This window comes from Salvelinus fontinalis, chromosome 13 (assembly GCF_029448725.1).
Source record: "Salvelinus fontinalis isolate EN_2023a chromosome 13, ASM2944872v1, whole genome shotgun sequence".
Classification (NCBI taxonomy): domain Eukaryota; kingdom Metazoa; phylum Chordata; class Actinopteri; order Salmoniformes; family Salmonidae; genus Salvelinus; species Salvelinus fontinalis.
In genome coordinates, this window is record NC_074677.1 from 50,001,185 (window position 1) to 50,021,657 (window position 20,473).

The 20,473-nt window shown below is 41.6% G+C and overlaps 1 protein-coding gene across 1 annotated transcript in view; it reads left to right on the plus strand.

Annotated features, from left to right (window-relative positions):
* The first annotated feature begins 5,300 nt into the window (after positions 1-5,300).
* Positions 5,301-20,473, plus strand: part of LOC129867861 (gamma-aminobutyric acid receptor subunit alpha-2-like) — a 145,182-nt gene continuing 130,009 nt past the window's right edge. The window contains exon 1 of the mRNA XM_055941342.1: positions 5,301-5,670. The gene's annotated coding sequence lies outside the window, so the exon portion shown is untranslated. The remainder of the gene's footprint in view (positions 5,671-20,473) is intronic.

Here is a 20,473-nt window from a genome sequence, read left to right on the forward strand (position 1 = left end):
ATTCCCCACCCACCCAAAACCTGTTCAGGTGACTGTTGACAGAGGCTGTATTGGTCCTGTGGTTTCATATCAATACAGGAGATCCCAGAGCTGACATAAATGTGATGAGTGTATCCAGGCCTGTGTGCTTCCCCCTTAATGATGCCTTGGGGGTCCTGATGCTGAACATCCCTGTCAGCCTCTTCCTGTCTGCCACCAAGAAGATCTACCTGGGTTCCAGTCAGAGGAGGAGGCTACATACAAACCTTATTAGGCTGATTACAGCATAAGACCACACCAGTCTCACTGTAGCTCGCAGGTTGACCTGAGCTGTCAAAGCAGCCCAAAAATACTGTACAGCTGCACTGACTACAGCAAATGTTGAAGAGACTGAGTGTTGCGAAAGAGATGAGACTGAATCCTTCCCACTCTCTGGGTTTGTCTGTGCCAAGCTGGCCAAGATGGCCTGATGTGGTGGGAAGGGCTGGAGGCAGAAGGAAAAGCCATAGCACAATAGCTCAGCCCCACCAGCACCCTCAACGGTGCTACTGCACACTCCGCTGTGGGGTAGCTCCATTTCAAAGGACAGCAGTCTAATGCACAGAGAAGGCTCTCATGTACTGTACATGCATACACTTACTATTAGTCCCGTGCTAGCCTATATGTCCCTGCTAGAATTCAGTTTGTACAGATTCTCAATTTATAAGCCTCATCGATCTTTGTCAGCTCAGGCCATTTAAGTCCATTAAATAAGGCGTAAAAATGTACCAACTCAATTTCAACCAGATGTCAAATTGGTGCCTGAAATGTATTTCATTTAGTCATCTGGAAAGGAGGGGGGAAACAAGTCTAAAAAAATATCAATATCCATTTGTACACCCGAGGAAGGCAAGTGAGGGATAGGCCCGTTTAAACAGAGACAAATCTACAGGCTATATTCAGAAATCACAATGTTAACAGAAGATTAAGCTATTCATCAGTCCAAACGCCACACAATGCCATCACACCAGTGTCTCAGTCAGTGGTAGTCTGCATTATGAAAACCTTTGGAGAGTTTAACTTTGTTTCCTTCACTATTATCTTGCTGTAAGCTTTCTGGTGTGAACTGCAGGCAATATGAAATTAGCCATAAATCATGAAACGCATGAACTGAATCTGCAACAAAGGGGCAGACAATATGTATGCAATAAATATTGAATAAGGTGGGGAAAACACAAAGAAATATGGGCAGAGCGGGAAACTGGGATTGTCCAATAACTTCTATTTTAAATGTATATGAGATTAAAATAGGTTATGTGCTATGCAGCACTTGTATCCGTTAAAAAGGGACACTTTTGAGGAAAGAAGACACGCACAATGTATTGTAATGAAATTCCTCAAACATTCAAAAGTAAGGATTCTTGCAAATAATGGTATCAATAGTGATAGAAGAAATGTAAAAATCGGAATAAAATAAAACACAATAAGCAAGCACTGGACACGTGAAATAAACAATCAAATAACGAAGGGACATATTTGTTATGTTTCAACTTGTGACAACGTACCAGCAACAATCTTAGAAAAAAGCGTTCTTCGGCTGTCCCCATAGGAGAACCCTTTTTGGTTCCATGAAGAACCCTCTTCAAAAGGTTCTCCTATGGGGACAGCTGAATAATCCTTTTAGGTTATAGATAGCAACTAATTTTATAAGAGTGAAGGAACTAGAGGAAAATAAAATAACACTTAATTTGAACCCGCTGTCATAATACCTACATAACCCTGCCATAGGACTTACGTAACAGATGTCATTTTAGGAATCATAACAACTGATGTCATCTCAATACTGTATGGCAATGGCATGAGATTGTGAAATTACAATTCAATGTCATCTGTCATAATTTAACATCAGCTGTTATGACTCTTCATGACATCTGTTATGTCAGTCCTATGACAGTGTTATACACTCTAAAGCATTACAATAGAGATGTCAAGTGGACTTGACCTCAACATAGCCAAATGGGTGGGAAAAGACTGCCCTCAAATCTATTTGAAAAACCAATGAGTACAGTACAAATGCAGTTAGTTTTGTCTCTAAGCTATAAAAGGCTTAGCTAATTCACTATAGGTCTGTGACATGCTCTATAAACACTAACATTCTTATTCCCCTGGCACTGTGTACAATAGATCACATCCATATGCTAACTGAATATCGCTAGTGACACAAGCTTTGAGCCACGTACACAGGTTGGCAACTCATCATGACATGTTAGTTTAATTACATTTCAGAATAGCCACTATGTCTTAATAATGGAGGTGTTCATTTTGTGGCTTACTATATGGTAAGCACCTCTGCGGAAACGAATTCTGAAGCATGAACAGTGTGTCTTTCCTGTTCATCGCAAAGCAACCGCCATGTTCTGTACTTCTCTCTCTCTCTCTGCCACAGAGACGATGACTGACATTCCCCTTACATCACTGTGCGCTAAATGCATAAATCAATACCTTGCGTCAACTCCTTTTCAGGAAGTAAAATAAGGCTGGACTTTGAGGGAGAGACAACAGTGTATAATGTAATGAGGGTGTGTGTCATCACGTCTATACAAGGCAATCAGCACTTTGTTTGGAACCAGTCTCTTATAAAGGCCAATGATTTATGCTCCAGCATACTGCGATTGAGTTCCCTGTGCATTTAAAAGTGGTCCGAATCAAACACGGTCTGCTTGTCTGTTAGCAGCCATCCTTCCTCCTGTCACCTGGCTCCAGCCGTAGACATGTGGTCAGCTCTGATCTCTGCCCAGAGGTGTGCAGCATGAAAAGCAGCCCAGAGAGCCCATAGACAAACACAGGAGGAAAAGCTCCTCTGACCTTTGAGACAGCAATGTGCTCTTGAAGATTAGAGGTTTGGATCGAGTCAGTGAGTCGACTCACTTCAGAAAATGACCCAGTCATCTTAAAATCTCACTCTCATGTCACCTCGGTTGTACTATCACCTATTTGCCACACTGCTTTAAGTGGAAGGCTCTGTCCGCCATTACTACCTATTGGAAGCTAATGCTATCTGCTGTCCTAGATAGATTTTCAACTTTGATTATGCTGAGAAACAAGACCAAACACATGATTAAGCCTTTCAAATCAATGTCAAGAGGAATAACTTTTATTTTTGGAAGTCTGCATCCATCTCATCCCAGTGACAATCTCTTTGATTTACACTGGCACTGATCTTAAAAAATGATGTTTGATCAATAAAATGAGAGAGAAACAGCACATCTTGGGTGAACTTCAGCACAGTCAGACTGCAGAACCAAATGTAGTGCCAGGTACAATACATTTCAGAAGTAGTTGATGGGGTTCAAGGGTCTGTAGTAAAATAATGACTGGTCTAAATAAAGAGACTGGAGGCATACATAAATATCAACACAATAGTGCTACAATACAAGTATTTGGCTAATTAGCAAGAATATTCAACTGAGTTACTCTTATTAAACCTAGATTCACTTATACCCTCTTAGTGAAGAGACATCAAAACTATGAAATAACACATGGAATCATGTAGTAACCTAAAAAGTGTTAAACAAATCAAAATAGATGTCATATTTTAGCTTTGCACACTCTTGGCATTCTCTCAACCAGCTTCACCTGGAATGCTTTTCCAACAGTCTTGAAGGAGTTCCCACATATCCTGAGCACTTGTTGGCTGCTTTTCCTTCACTCTGTCATCCAACTTATCCCAAACCATCTCAATTGGGTTGATGTCGGGTGATTGTGGAGGCCAGGTCATCTGATGCAGCACTCCATCACTCTCCTTCTTGGTCAAATAGCCCTTACACAGCCTGGAGGTGTGTTGGGTCATTGTCCTGTTGAAAAACAAATGATAGCCCCACTAAGCGCAAACCACATTGGATGGCGTATTGCTGCAGAATGCTGTGGTAGCCTTGCTGGTTAAGTGTGCCTTGAATTCTAAATAAATCACATGACAGTGTCATCAGCAAAGCACCCCCACACCATCACACCCCTTCCTCCGTGCGTCACAGTGGGAACCACACATGCGGAGATCATTCGTTCACCTGCTCTGCGTCTCACAAAGACAAGGCGGTTGGAACCAAAAATCTCAACATTTGGACTCATCAGACCAAAGGACAGAGTTCCACCGGTCTAATGTCCATTGCTCGTGTTTCTTGGCCCAAGCAAGTCTCTTCTTCTTATTGCTGTCCTTTTAGTAGTGGTTTCTTTGCAGCAATTCGCCCTTGAAGGCCTGATTCACGCAGTCTCCTCTGAACAGTTGATGTTGAGATGTGTCAGTTACTTGAAGCATTTATTTGGGCAGCAATCTGAGGTGCAGGTAACTCTAATGAACTTATCCTCTGCAGCAGTGGTAACTTTGGGTCTTCCTTTCCTGTGGCGACTGCACTTGAAGAAACTTTAAAAGTTTGTGAAATTTTCCAGATTGACTGACCTTCATGTCTTACAGTAATGATGGACTGTCGTTTCTCTTTGGATATTTGAGCTGTTCTTGCCATAATATGGACTTGGTCTTTTACCAAATAGGGCTCTCTTCTGTATACCACGCCTACCTTGTCACAGCACAACTGATTGGCACAAACACATTAAGAAGGAAAGAAATTCCACAAATTAACTTTTAACAAGGCACACCTGTTAATTGAAATGCATTCCATGTGACTACCTCATGAAGCTGGTTGGCAAAGGGTGGCTACTTTGAAGAATCTCAAATATAACATATATTTTGATTTGTTTAAAACGTTTTGGGTTACCACGTGATTCCGTATGTGTTATTTCATAATGATGATGTATTCACTATTATTCTACAATGTAGAAAATAGTAAAAATAAAGAAAAACACTTGCTTGAATGAGTAGCTGTGTCCAAACTATTGACTGGTATTGTACAGTATGTAGCCTAACTGGATTTTGTGCATAATGAAGCAATATGGGACATGGGTCAGGGCAAAACATTGTCTGAGGAAAACCAATGTGCACGCCTGTTTGGACCACATGAAGTTGATGGAGAAGACATAGGCAGTGTGTGGTGGCTGCTTCTAAACTGATGATGAAAGTTAGTTCAAACCTCGTTCCCATGCCAATTGCGCATAGGCTGAAGCGTTTGGTGGTAGTTTAGCTACTTACCCCAAAACATGTTTGGCAATAGACATGTTAAAGTTGTTTTGTGACTGTTTTCCATATTGATTTAGGGAACATGTATGGTAGCAACAGTAGTTGAACATGTGCGCAAACAGTGTTTTTGGAAATACGAACTTGCTACTGTAGTTTCATGTCGAGCATCAGTCTGCATCTAAACAGGTGAGAGAACAGAGCCTGTAACCGCCGTGAGCGGCATACCAGTGTTTATTGGTAACCGGTAGGCTACCGGGAGCCCTCGGCGGATGTCCACTGTCACCGTGTGTACGTGATGAGGGACGACGGGTTTGAAACACACCTCTGGGGTGGGGGATCTGCTGGTAGCCAGCACCAATCTGAGAAGGGTAGAAGGAGGGGGCGGGAAGGTTAGTTTGAAGAGGGCAGGCTTTCCACGATGACAGCGCTTTCCCTCTCATAATTTCACCGTAACAAAAAAACACTTCAAAATCCAGTGGAATAAGAATTGCCGGAGAAATCAGTTGGGCCAAAACAGCGCCTATTGACGGAAAGAAAATCAAAAGTCGGAAGAAAATAAGAGCAAGAAGAAACGTTGTTTTCTGGTGAGAATGTGTGTTTTGTGTGTGTCTGGTTGTAAATCTATTGTTGTCCAATGTTTTGTGTATGTGTCAATGAGGCATGGAACACCATCGTCGATATGATATACTGCAATGTTTCATTCACAAGCAACAACCTGCTGTTTGTGTTGTGCACATAATTGCGTTAAGGTAACAGGTCTCCCCTAGCCAACGGCAGCGGAGAGAAGTGTAGGCTGCCTCGGCGTTGAGGTGTTTCTGATGAGAGAATGCGGCGCTATGCTATCATTAAATGAAAAAGGTGTATTTGTTTTAAGTGAGAAAATGCACATTTACCTTGCGGACAAGCCAATGTGTGATGTATTTACTCACTTACGTCGGGATATGTTGAATTGACTTAGCCTACTCAGGACACTGTATAATAACTGGCAATGCGACACCAACCCGAAGTCTGTAATGGTAGGCTACTTATTGTATTGAGAAATTAAACATATCTCTATTCTTTTCAATAGTTTTACATGTATCCAGACTTTCCAGATAGCCTTTTCCATTGTGATTTTGTCAAATTATTGGAAACAACACAGAATCACTGAACAGGTAGGAAAGGCTACATAACCTTGGAATATATCGCAAATATTACTGTTATCGAGTGTGTGTCAGTGATTTATATTTATATTTGATCAAATTTTGCTCAATCAAACGCGATTATCAACTGGTATATTCACTGATAGGCTACTGTAATGGCATGTAAAAGATAGACCATGCTCTCCAAACTGTTCACGAACGAAAGAAAAGAGAAATTAATAAATTATGTCAAAGCAGGATGAAATTGAGTCAAGAGAAGACATATCTAATTTTAATGCAACGTAGATTTTCATCAAAGCACTCTCATCAATATTTCATTCAGAGGACCTACGTGCATCTGCTCACTGTGACTGAACACAAAGCTGTGCTGATTAGTTGCTTTAAAACAGGGTACAAGGCAATGATGCAGTTCATATACTGTGTGTGTGTTTGGGTTTGTGCGTGTGTGAGTGAGTGCCTGTGTGCACAGTCTACTAAAAAAGATAAAGTAAAAAATACAATATTGAATGGGTCAGAAATAGGCCTATGTGATCATTGTAGTTAAAACTTAACTGAAGCCCCCAAAATTGGTGAGTGCAGATAAAAAATCACATGAAAGATGTATAGTTACAACTTGCCAGTAAGCAAAATTACATTGAAAATATATTTTCCAGAAGTTGACAACACATTCATTTCAGTTGCTGAATGAAAGGTTAGAATACATATTTTCCAGATGTTGATGATGCTTAAAGTAATCAACATATAGAATAAACCAACAGACCACTTCCAATACAATAACATTCTGAGTAACGGTTACAGATTTTCTCTTGCTATGACTGTGATATGTAGTTGTTCAACCTTAGTTGAATGCACTGACTGTAAGTCACTCTGGATAATAGTGTCTGCTGAATGACCAAAATGCATATGTAAAACCAACACTTGCAAAGCATGATGGTATTATTCAAATGAGCCCCACAAGTACAAGTACAAATTTGGTCGGTGCAGACCAGATCCAAATCAGAACTAATCATAGACATCTAGAGAAGAATACAGCACAGTTTGGTTTAATTCAGTAGAGTACAGTTTAGTTCAGTAGAATACATTAGAGTAAAGTAGGGTACAATACAGTACACTATACTTTACTTTTCTTTACTTTACTGTACTTTAGTGTACTATACTCTACTTTTTTCCCTTACTGTGTACTGTAATGTACTGTAATCTGCTGTGCTCTACTGTACTGTGCTGTCCAAACTTGTGAATCATAGATGTCTACGATTGGTTCAGATTTGTTTGGGCTAAATCAAGGCCCGGTCCAGACCAAATGTGAACATCTATGTTTGGGCCAAATGTAGGCCGGTTCGGACCGGACCAAAAATATACTTGAAATCAAGGCCGTCCGGGGGACTAAATAAACACGTCCAAAAGACGCCTCCTGACGTCAAATGCTTAGTAGATTAACCGTTTTTTTTCTAGGGGGAAGATAATGTGGGGTTTGTCTTCTGTAATGAATATGGCAGGTTAAGTGCTCTACAAAAGCAGCATAGTAAAATGGGTTGGCAGGCACTATTTCTGTCCAGCTGCAGAGCAGAACTCAGGCCTTACCTCGACCACAGGCCACCTAAGACAGAACACTGACCTCAGAGATGTGTCTGGTTCTGCAGCAGAGCAGAGGAACGGTTTCAACAGTTTGGAAAAGGCAGGGTAAAAAAAACTATATGTCTATATACTTCTTTATTAGCTTTTTGTCCTCCACACCATTCGTATTGTCTGAAGGTTAGAGTGGACTGATGCTGTTAAAGTCCTTTCCTTATGAGGTCACAGGAAGAGGTGCTATACCTCTGACTTTAGTGGATTCGTTTACCATTCCATCTCCCATCAACTCTACTTCTTTAGGCCCCTTTGCCTGCCCGTGGTGTCTCCTCCCTGCAAAGAAAAACCCCTGCATTGCTTCAAATACACACCGTACATGCTTTCATTGGACACAGACTAGCCTGTGTGTCTGCGCCGCTTTCCCCTTCCATCTCTCTGTCCTGTGCTCTGCATGATACAGGGCTCACAACGAGATGACTCCCTCCCTGGACTCTGAGTGTGACCACAGGAAAAACGACTTGCCTCAGCCAGCTTCTTCATCTGCTCAGACATATGGAGCAAAGAGCCTCCGTCACAGTGCACAGCTAGGCGGTCGAGGAGTGAGACATTCAGATTTACAGGTCCAGCAGGGAATATGGAACTGTATGAGGAGGACAGATTTGAGAGAACAGAGAGTGAAGGAAGTAAGCTTTTTCTCTGAGACGCAGCTACTATTCACTGCTCCCTCATGACTCAGCAAGCTTGATCCCACTGAAGTGGCATGTTTGGGAGGTCTCTGTGGAATGGTATATCTCTGGATTTTTTGGGATATGAGCAAAATAAACAGGGCACGGGGGATGAGTTAGTCGGGGTAATGAGTTAGAGCTGAATTTCTGCTCTTTGTTTCTCCCTTTCTCTTTCTCCAAGGCGGATTCTCTATCTATGAAACTCCACCTGTAGGGAATTAGGGGGCGGAACATTGTTTGTGACCTCACAGCCTCCTACAGTGCCCACAGCATTACATTATTTAGTCTGGCATTGAACTGCGTAACCCACATAATCTAGCAGTCATGTACAATGGATCAAAAGACATCTTGACTCTTTGACACTGTTGTCATGGCACTGTTGTCATGGTACTGTAAACAACTCGTAACCACCAAATGAACAAATGAACACCGTATATTCTCTTCTCCATAGGCTCCTTTTGGAGATGGGGAAGTCACTGTGCGCTTGAATCAAAATTCTGTGGCAGAGCCTAACTAGAGGGGGCAATGGTACAAAGAGAATATGATGATGATGACACTTGACAGGAGGTAAACTGGGTGAGCCCTTTCAGCATGGTGATGCTTCATCCCTCAGGTTGTGACTCATGGCAGAGGCTGAAGGGACAGATACAGTTGAAGTCAGAAGTTTACATACACCTTAACCAAATACATTTAAACTCAGGTTTTCACAATTCCTGACATTAATCCTAGTAAAGATTCCCTGTCTTAGGTCAGTTAGGATCACCACTTTATTTTAAGAATGTGAAATGTCAGAATAATGGTAGAGATAATGATTTATTTAAGCTTTTATTTCTTTCATCACATTCCCAGTGGTTCAGAAGTTTACGTACACTCAATTAGTATTTGGTAGCATTGCATTTAAATTGTTTAACTTGGGTCTTCCACAAGCTTCCCGTAAAAAGTTGGGTGAATTTTGGCCCATTCCTCCTGACAGAGCTGGTGTAACTGAGTCAGGTTTGTACACCTCCTTGCTCACACACGCTTTTTCAGTTCTGCCCACAAATGTTCTATGGGATTGAGGTCAGGGCTTTGTGATGGCCACTCCAATACCCTGACTTTGTTGTCCTTAAGCCATTTTGCCACAACTTTAGAAGTATGCTTGGGGTCATTGTCCATTTGGAACACCTATTTGCAACCAAGCTTTAACTTCCTGACTGATGTCTTGAGATGTTGCTTCAATATATCCACATAAATTTCCCTCTCATGATGCCATCTATTTTGTGAAGTGCACCAGTCTCTCCTTCAGCAAAGCACCCCCACAACATTTTTTATTTTACCAGGCAAGTCAGTTTTGTTCAGGGACAGAACGACAGAGCTCGGGGATTCGATCTTGCAACCTTTCGGTTACTAGTCCAACACTCTAACCACTAGGCTACCTACTGCCCCTACATGATGCTGCACCCCTGTCCTTCATGGTTGGGATGGTGTTCTTCGACCCTGCAAGTCTCCCCCTTTTTCCACCAAACATAACGATGGTCATTATGGCCAAACAGTTCTATTTTTGTTTCATCAGACCAGAGGATATTTCTTCAAAAAGTATGATCTTTGTCCCCATGTGCAGTTGCAAACCGTAGTGTGTCTTTTTTATGGCGGTTTTGGAGCAGTGGCTTCTTCCTTGCTGAGCGGCCTTTCAGGTTATGTCGATATAGGACTCGTTTTACTGTGGATATAGATACTTTGTACCTGTTTCCTCCAGTATCTTCACAAGGTCCTTTGCTGTTCTGGGATTGATTTGCACTTTTTGCACCAAATTATGTTCATCTCTAGGAGACAGAACGTGTCTCCTTCCTGAGCGGTATGACGGATGCGTGGTCCCATGGTGTTTATACTTGCGTACAATTGTTTGTACAGATTAACGTGGTAGCTTCAGGCGTTTGGAAATTGCTCCCAAGGATGAACCAGACTTGTGGAGGTCTACAATGTTTTGGCTGATTTCTTTTGATTTTCTTTTGATGATGTCAAGCAAAGAGGCACTGAGTTTGAAGGTAGGCCTTGAAATACATCCACAGGTACACCTCCAATTGACTCAAATGATGTCAATTAGCCTATCAGAAGCTTCTAAAGCCATGACATCATTTTCTGGAATTTTCCAAGCTGTTTAAAGGCACAGTCAACCTAGTGCATGTAAACTTCTGACCCACTGGAATTGTGATACAGTGAATTATAAGTGAAATAATCTGTCTGTAAACAATTGTTGGAAAAATTACTTGTGTCATGCACGAAGTAGATGTCCTAACCGACTTGCCAAAACTATAGTTTGTTAACAAGAAATTTGTGGGGTGGTTGAAAAAATTAGCTTTAAATGACTCCAACCTAAGTGTATGTAAACTTCTGACTTCAACTGTACATGCAGACCTGGGGACCTTTGGGGGGGATATGGGAGTGATTGGGGGGCGGGCAGGAGGAGGAGGAAGATGAGAAGCCAGCCTCCAGGCCAGTAAGACTCAAACTAGGAGGGACATAGATCAACCAGTCATTCCTTGCTTTCTGTCTCTTGTTTTGTGTGCTTCACTGCGCACACACATTGTCTAATATAGTGCAGGACATAGAAGTCACAGACAAATTAAAAGTAATTCACTTTCATTGCGTACAGTGTACAACATTAAGTTATATTTGTTTGTTTGTCTGTGCGTCTTTAATTAGCATAGAATCATAGGGCATGGTTCAGGTGTGCTAATGAGATCCATGGCATTAGGTCTCTGCTGCTGCTGTTGATATTTCAGTATGTGCAGTTTGTGTTTTCCCTGGAAGTGCTATAGCTGAATCTGCCACGTAAACACATTTTGGCACACTCCTAATGTGAAGTGTTGTGATGGCTTCAAGTTATGTTCTTTGTGTGTGTGTGTGTGTGTGTGTGTGTGTGTGTGTGTGTGTGTGTGTGTGTGTGTGTGTGTGTGTGTGTGTGTGTGTGTGTGTGTGTGTGTCTCCTACTAACAACTTAGTGTACATACAGTATCAGTTCAGCACTAACTAGCTAAACAGCAGGCTGAAAGAATGTTCCTATCTTTGTCTCCAGCACGATATAGATGGTCAGGTTTACTCACAGAATATTTCAGCGAAGTGTACCGTGACTCTCAAAACCAGAAGTGGAATGACAGTTTGCAAATGTAGTTCAGTCAAATAGTGGTATGCTTTTGGGATTAAGAAACAGTGATATCACGCATGGATGGCAGTACTGTCCAACACTGTACTGCCAGCATGTAGGTTTAGGCTTCTCATCAGGAGAGACGTCCGTGCACTACAACACAGTGAGATGGTGTCCTGAAGGACACGATACGCTATAGGTGTTTTCACATAGATGCCATTGAACAGTCGATCTACAGGTTGTTTGATTTGGTGCATTTTATCAAACAGATATTGTTGATTTTTAGAAGAGAGAGAAAAGTTAAAAACAGTAGTTATGAAAATGGAGTCAGTCAAATATTACGGCATGATGTCACAACTCTGGCTTAATTTATCTTCTCCTGGCTTCTCTCACTCTCTCTCTCTCTCTCTCTCTCTCTCCCTCTCTCTTCCTCTGCTTCTTGTTGGCCCTAAAGTTTAAATGAGCTGGATCTGTCTTTCAGGGACGCAACATTCTAACCCACCATCCACTTTGGGCTTAAGGGCTCATCGTGCAATGATTAGTGGAGACCTGGGCCTTTTCTCCATTCAACTCTTCTCTACGTCTCTCTCTGCACGCCTGTGGTCACAGTACATCTTGTTAACCAAGAGCCGACAAGTTCAGCCTCATAATTCGGATCTTCCAACTACGGGAAAGTGATTAAACCGAGTTGACTTCTTCTTCAACTCTTATTTTCTCTCTTACAGACAGAGGAGTCAATTTGTCGGTATGATTTATTAATCCACATCAGTTTCATCATTTAAATCTCATGCTATGAGGAGAGCTTAGTGGGTGCACTCTGAGTCTAATTTCAAACGGTCTGCCAGAATGGTGCCACAAGCTGCCTAACACAAATGATCAAACTTTGAAAAGACAGAAAGTGATCAAATTAGAGATATTAAATAGACATCGATATTATCAGTTGAGAGAAAACGTCAGGTGGGCCTTATTCAAGTGAGATATGTTCTGATTAGAACTTGGAGCAGCATTCTTTCCAATCCTTAAGTTGTTACTTAAAGTGGGGGCAGCAATGAGAGCAAAGGTCTAGAGAGAGTACCTGTCATGTTCCTTTATAGGGCATCTCAGTGACAGTAGTAATACGTTGTGACGTGTTGGGGCAGGTGATTGATGGTATTGATAGGCTGGGAGTCCCACCAGAGCCTAAGCAGCTTGTCTCATACTCTCCCCATTGGTGTCTCCTGCTCATCCATAAGACCTGGTCATGACAGTTCTGGAACGGAATGAGGACTGTTGCTGTATGCTCTCTAGCTCCCTAGTTCCCTAGATCCCCTCTCTCTCCTCCACCCCCTCCTCCTCCTTGTCCCCTCCATCCCTCCCTCTAGGTCTGTCTCTCCTAGTTCCATTTCAACCTAACTCACTTTCTATGTTTTCTATGGCTTTAAATGTTGTATGGCTACAGTATAGCCTGACATGCTCTGATTTCTAAATCAGCATGTACATTACTGTTCAAAAGTTTGGGGTCACTTAGAAATGTCCTTGTTTTGTAAATAAAAGCACATTTTTTGTTCATTAAAATAACATCACATTGATCAGAAATACAGTGTAGACATTGTTAATGTTGTAAATTACTATTGTAGCTGGAAACGGCAGATTTTTGATGGAATATCTACATAGGCGTACAGAGGCCTATTATCAGCAACCATCACTTCTATGTTCCAATGGCACGTTGTGTTAGCTAATCCAAGTTCATAATTTTAAAAGGCTATTGATCATTAGAAAACCCTTTTGCAATTTTGTTAGTGTTGGTCAATTTCTTCAACAGATGATCAGGTCTATATAATTATCAAACGTATATATTGGTAGTAGAAAGAAAACACACTCTTTGTTTAGGTATTAAAAATTATCCTTTAGTAATACAATTGTAGGCAGAAGTTGGTACAGAGTACAGTATATGATAGCTCTCCCCAGGTTCTGCAAGGGGTCTAAGACAAGGGGTCTAAGACAACCTGCAACTTATAAACTCAACAAAAAAAGAAGCTTCCTCTCACTGTCAACTGCGTTTATTTTCAGCAAACGTAACATGTGTAAATATTTGTATGAACATAACAAGATTCAACAACTGAGACATAAACTGAACAAGTTCCACAGACATTTGACTAACAGAAATTGAATAATGTGTCACTGAACACAGGGGGGGTCAAAATCAAAAGTAACAGTCAGTATCTGGTGTGGCCACCAGCTGCATTAAGTACTGTAGTGCATCTCCTCCTCATGGACTGCACCAGATTAGCCAGTTCTTGCTGTGAGATGTTACCCCACTCTTCCACCATGGCGCCTGCAAGTTTCCGGACATTTCTGGGGGGAATGGCCCTAGCCCTCACCCCCCGATCCAACAGGTCCCAGACGTGCTCAATGAGATTGAGATCCGGGCTCTTCGCTGGCAATGGCAGAACACTGACATTCCTGTCTTGCAGAAAATCACTCACAGAACGAGCAGTATGGCTGGTGGCATTGTCATGCTGGAGGGTCATGTCAGGTTGAGCCTGCAGGAGGGTACCACATGAGGGAGGAGGATGTCTTCCCTGTAACGCAGTGTATATATTTTCAAATGCATGCAAATGAAAACTTACTTATCATGAAGGTTTGATTTCAAATAATTTGGCCATCAGAGCAACCTCAAGCTAATCTTATTTGAGTCAGAAAAGGATGTTAATATGATAGGTAAGCTATATAAGAAAGAGCCTTTCCAAAATACAATCACTTAGAAAAATATATAAATAACAAGCTCAGTCCGATGATGCTGTGACACACCGCCCCAGACCATGACGGACCCTCCATCTCCAAATCCCGCTCCAGAGTATAGGCCTCGGTGTAACGCTCATTCCTTCGACGATAAACGCGAATCCGATCATCACTCCTGGTGAGACAAAACTGTGACTCGTCACTGAAGAGCACTTTTTGCCGGTCTTGTCTGGTCCAGCGACGGTGGGTTTGTGCCCATAGGCTACGTTGTTGCCGGTGATGTCTGGTGAGGACCTGCCTTACAAAAGGCCTACAAGCCCTCAGTCCAGCTTCTCTCAGCCTATTGCGGACACTCTGAGCACACATTCCTGGTGTATGTAACTCGGGCAGTTGTTGTTGCCATCCTGTACCTGTCCCGCAGGTGTGATGTTCGGATGTACCGATCCTGTGCAGGTGTTGTTACACGTGGTCTGCCACTGCGAGGACGATCAGCTGTCCATCCTGTCTCCCTGTAGTGCTGTCTTAGGCGTCTCACAGTACGGACATTGCACTTTTTTTGCCCTGGCCACATCTGCAGTCCTCATGCCTCCTTGCAGCATGCCTAAGGCACGTTCACGCAGATGAGCAGGGACCCTGGGCATCTTTCTTTTGGTGTTTTTCAGAGTCAGTAGAAAGGCCTCTTTAGTGTCATAAGTTTTCATAACTGTGACCTTAATTGCCTACCGTCTGTAAGCTGTTAGTGTCTTAACGACCGTTCCACAGGTGCATGTTCATTAATTGTTTATGGTTCATTGAACAAGCATGGGAAACAGTGTTTAAACCCTTTACAATGAAGATCTGTGAAGTTATTTGGATTTTTACGAATTATCTTTGAAAGACAGGGTCCTGAAAAGGGGTTGTTTCTTTTTTTGCTGAGTTTATAGCTCAAAAGCATGCTCGACCGTTCCTTTAAATTGCAGAATTAAAAAGCAATTTTGGACTGGCCAGTGTATATGTTTTCAAATACATGCAAATGAAAACTTACTTATCATGAAGGTTTGATTTCAAATAATTTGGCCATCAGAGCAACCTCAAGCTAATCTTATTTGAGTCAGAAAAGGATGTTCATTAGCTAGGCTAGGGGTTAGGGTTGAGTTTAGAAGTTAGGTTAAAAGGTTATGGTTAGGGATAGCTAACATGCTAAGTAGTTGCAAAGTAGCTAAAAAGTAGTTGAAAAGATGCCAATTAGCTAAAATGCTAAAGTTGTCTGTGACGAGATTCAAACTCACAAACTTTGGGTTGCTAGACATTTGCGTTATAAGCCTACCCATCCACCCAGAACAACCGCCCTACTTAAGTAACTATCTGTCTTTTGTAACCATAACAAACATAACATATCATACTAAATGGACTGTCTCGGATTTACGTACAGAATAATGGGAAATGCTCTGAGACCAGGTTGCTCCCCCAGCTAATCCAAATAGCTTCATTCCATCAGAACATTACTAGCCAAGCATACCACAGATGACACTGCTACATCAACACTTAATGTTTTTATTGATGCTTTTTTTTATAGATTTTCTATTATCTCACATGAGTAAGGAATACTGTAAAAGCATGTTGCCTAATAGGGGATGTCGGTACATGTAAAGGGTAATGAGGAGTGATAAACTGATGTGACTAACTAGCCATATTGTTGGAGTGATATGCCTGAGCATGTATTTACATGAAACATGAAACACATTATACATTTTGTTCCTGGCCTGCGAAAAAAAAGGATACAGTTCTTCAACTGAGACAACCCAACTCAAATGAATGGTAGTCTTGAAATATACAGGAGCTGAGTCGTTTGTTAGCCCTTTGATGGTTAATCGAACGTCCAAACACCCACTCAATTCACATCACGCTAGAGGTGAAGAGAGCCTTACAACACTCACGTTGAAGCAAAGAACTGCAATCCCATTAAAAAGAGGGAAACATGAGGCAAAGGTCTCCAAGGGCAACACTTTAATAAAACAGACGCAAATGTACATAGTGGAATGCCATTTCCATTTTGCAGCTTGCCTTTACATTAACCTGCAGCATCAGCAACTTTAACTGCAGCTCTGGGCAGCGCCTGCCTTCAAGGGGATGACAACACAACGGATTGGGGGCAAGAGGCTGGGAGGGGCTGTGGGTTAATGCTCCTCGCCTCAAATGTCAACAAGCACATTTATGAAATGCTCACTCCATCAGGCGTCCTCAGAGGACAGCCTCAACAAAACTGGTGGTGTAACATAACGTGGCAAACAGAGCAGAGCCTCACTAGAGAGGGGCAATTACTGTACTGGATGTTCTGCTACTTGGTCTGTAAGGCTGACACCAGACCCATTGAGACCTGGCAATAAAAACTAGAATGGTCATAACTTGCAAATTTTTTTACAATTATTTGTGTTTTCCTTTTCTTTCACACCAAATAGAATCATACACACAAACAATAACTACATCTCCTCTGCCCAGACACGCATGCTCACACCTCCATCCCTATTTCCTGCATAATTGTTTTCCACATTACCTTAAATTGTACCAATTCGTTTTTCTCGATCACCCATGCTATTTCAATATTTCAGTAATAAATCATAACATTTTTCCATTGTGTTAATGATGGCAGATTGATTGATGAGAAGAGAATCGTCCAGCCAATTGGGTATCTCTATCAAGGCACAAGGCGAGACCCAGAAGCAGACACAGGAGGCAAATGGTTTATGTTTATTCATCAAAAGTGGTAGGCAAGAGAATGGTCGTGGACAGGCAAAAAGGTCAAAACCAGATCAGAGTCCAATAGGTAGCGAAGAGCAGGCAGAATCAAGGTCAGGGCAGGCAGGATGATCAGGCAGGCAGGAAAGTAGTCCAGAGTCAGGCAGGGGTTAGAACCGGGAGGATTATAAAAAGAGAATAGAAAAGGAGCACAGGAAAAACACGCTGGTTGACTTGACTAAACATACAAGATGAACTGGCACAGAGAGACAGGAAACAGGGATAAATAAACTGGGGGAAATAAGCGACACCTGGAGGGGGTGGAGACAATCACAGGAACAGGTGAAACAGATCAGGGCGTGACAATCTCACTACATCCCCATGTCTTGAAATATTCAGACAAACGTACTTTTAATCAGTCTACATTGTAATATTTCTGACAGCCAACTTCCTAGCTCTGCCCATAACTTTTGGACTTTATAGCATTCCCAGAAAGTATGGATTATTGAGTCATTATTCAATTTACACTTGAGACTCTGCTGTTGTGCTGTAGAATTTGTGAATTTTGTCTCTTGTACAATACATTCTATGTATTAGTTTATACTGGATTAAGCATACTTTTTTATTAATTGTAATTCTGTTAGTTATGCTCCTACATTCTTGTGCCAACATCAGTTCTTAAGTCTTGGTTCCAATAGTTTATATATTTTTCTAAGTGATTGTATTTTGGAAAGGCTCTCTCTTATATAGCTTACCTATCATATGTTAACGAGCTAGATAGCATTAGCCACCTAGCTAGAATTCGTAACGTATCATATGTTTTGCAAATTCGTAACATATTGTACATTTTACAAATTCGTACAGATTGTATGTTTTGCAAATTCGGAACGTATTGTAAGTTTTGCGAATTGATAACATAGACCATATTTCATAACATATTGTACGTTTTGCAAATTCGTAACATATAATCCGAATTGTAATTTGTCACATATAATACGAAATGGGTGACGGACATCCACAAATTAATACATACAGTACCATACGAAATGTAACATATCATACTATATGAATGGAGTGTCTCGGATTTACGTACAGAATAATATTCAATGCTCTGAGACCGGGTTGGGGGGAAGAATGCTGCAGTTGGAACACAAGGAGGGGAATGCTAGTCTAGTGCTGCTGAAGTATGATCCATTAGGTACTTAGGCACTAAAAACGCTACTTATAATGAGATTTTTTTATTCTCCTTCCTGTCCTTGTCTTGAGCAAACAGAGCAATTTCTGATTCCTCCTCAGTACCCCAAGGCTTTTCTCCATCTCTCCGTCTAAGAACTCTTACAAAGGAAACTGTAAAATGTTATAGGAATGTCGTCTTGGGAAGATATTGCACCTTACTGCAGAGAACCATTACTTTACCATAAAGGATCTCTTCTTTTCTATAATGTCTCTGCACTGCAGTGTGGATCTCTTCAATAGTGTTTCATCCACCATATCTGTGTTAGTAGGACAGACTGATATTGTATGTAAATCCCCAGTATTAGTGTCTCCAGTGAGTGGAGATGTAAACCATAGCAGGTACTGTGGTGGAATTATCCCCACCTTCCCTCTCATCTCCTGTTCACAACAACAGCTATCATTGGCCTAATCATTCATTGCTTGTTTTTCTCATGCTGTTGGAGGTGAGAATGCATCATTTGGGGTTGTTCAATTTCCTTCTTTCCTCTGAATCACATGATTCTATTGTGCGATGTTTGCTTTGGCCCATTTACTCCGTCGTGTCTAAATAGTGTGAGTTAGAAACTGCTGTCTCAATATGTTCGCCAATTTAAGTTAAGACAATCAGAACAGTAACATGTAAAAGTCAAGGATTTTAACATGGACACATTACCCAAGTAGTGGAAAAGGTGGGCTGAATACATGGTGGAACATAGCATTAGGTAATACAACATAGCTGGTGGTGTGCTAAAGAGGCCATTGGTCTTTGGCGGGAACTCTTAATGCTCGGAGGCAGATTTTGCCTGGGAGGCAGCCTCCTATCCCACATGTAACATCTGCTTTCCAATGGAATGGGGAAAGTATGTTTTTAATTTACTGTTGTAATGATCTGTGCCATCGCTGTTGCATTATCCTGCAGGTCTCTAGAAAGACTAATTGTACAGTCACACTCATTTGCATAATGATTCTGAAAGTATGTTATCTTCACAAATCTAGCTATTTAGCTGAGTAACGGTGTGTGTGGAGGCTTGAGATGTGTATCTGGAGAGATGCACAGGGTGTGATTTCAGTATGGTACACAATATTGGAGCCCTTGCCATTATTCTATTGCCCCTTATGAGTGCCTGTATGAGGTTATTTCAAATAGTTAAATGTCTTATCTATCTCGTACCGGTAAGTACCTATTTGAAGGCTAAATGTCTGCTATGTAATTCCAGTTTGTATTGTCACACAGCTATCAGATTATGACTAGTGGGTTGTGCTATATTGTGAGATATATATTTATGTATGGCATTTTCCCCACTTATGCCCTTTTTGGAAATGCATAACTGGATTGTGTTCACATTCCATGTATTAGTTCTATGGGAATTGTTGTATCTGCAGAGCTGTTCATTCCTGTATTGTACAGTTTGCAAATGTTGATAAATGGGTGTCAAATATTGCAGAACAAGCAATATCTCAGAATAAATTGCCAAATCATGCTTTATTTGAACAAATGTGGGTGGGCATTAGAGATCTTGCCCTTTCCCAAGTTGACAGTTGTAGAAAAATTAACTTTCAATGGTTTTCTGAAAATATATCTTGAGTCCATGTTATGATGTTAAGTCAAACACAAGATGTTTCTCTGACAGGACTCCTCCTCATCACACATGTCAGTGTTTCCCTCTCTGCTCTCGCCAAAGAGAGAGTAAACATTGCTTTGAAGTGGATTATATAGCCCAAGGAGCAGACTTAGACCAGCCCGCCCTGTTCCCACTGCAGCATCCCATATGCTTATCACATTCATATGAAAGCCAAGGTATTTTTGCTCCGCCTCAGTCACTAACCATGCCTTTTTCATGCCTGTTTTTACCCAGTCATTCTTGCTCATGGAGATGATACAGTATATACTTAATTGGCAGACACCTCTTTCTGCCCCCTGTCACGGTCTAGCCCGTCATCCTGTAGTAGAGGCTTTAGAGGAGCCAGGCTGTTAAGAGGCCTTGTTGACCTTGCCTATTCAGCCATTAATGTCAGTTTGATCTCTGCTGTCTGCTCCTGGAATGCTGCAACTACAGCACTGATATCACAGCATCACACCAATAAAAAGCTTAATTAAGTTGTCTCACCTTGCAGTCAGAAGTGACTAAATGTTTTCCCCTCTGATTTACCTGGCCTGTCAGTCACCGGTGCCTCC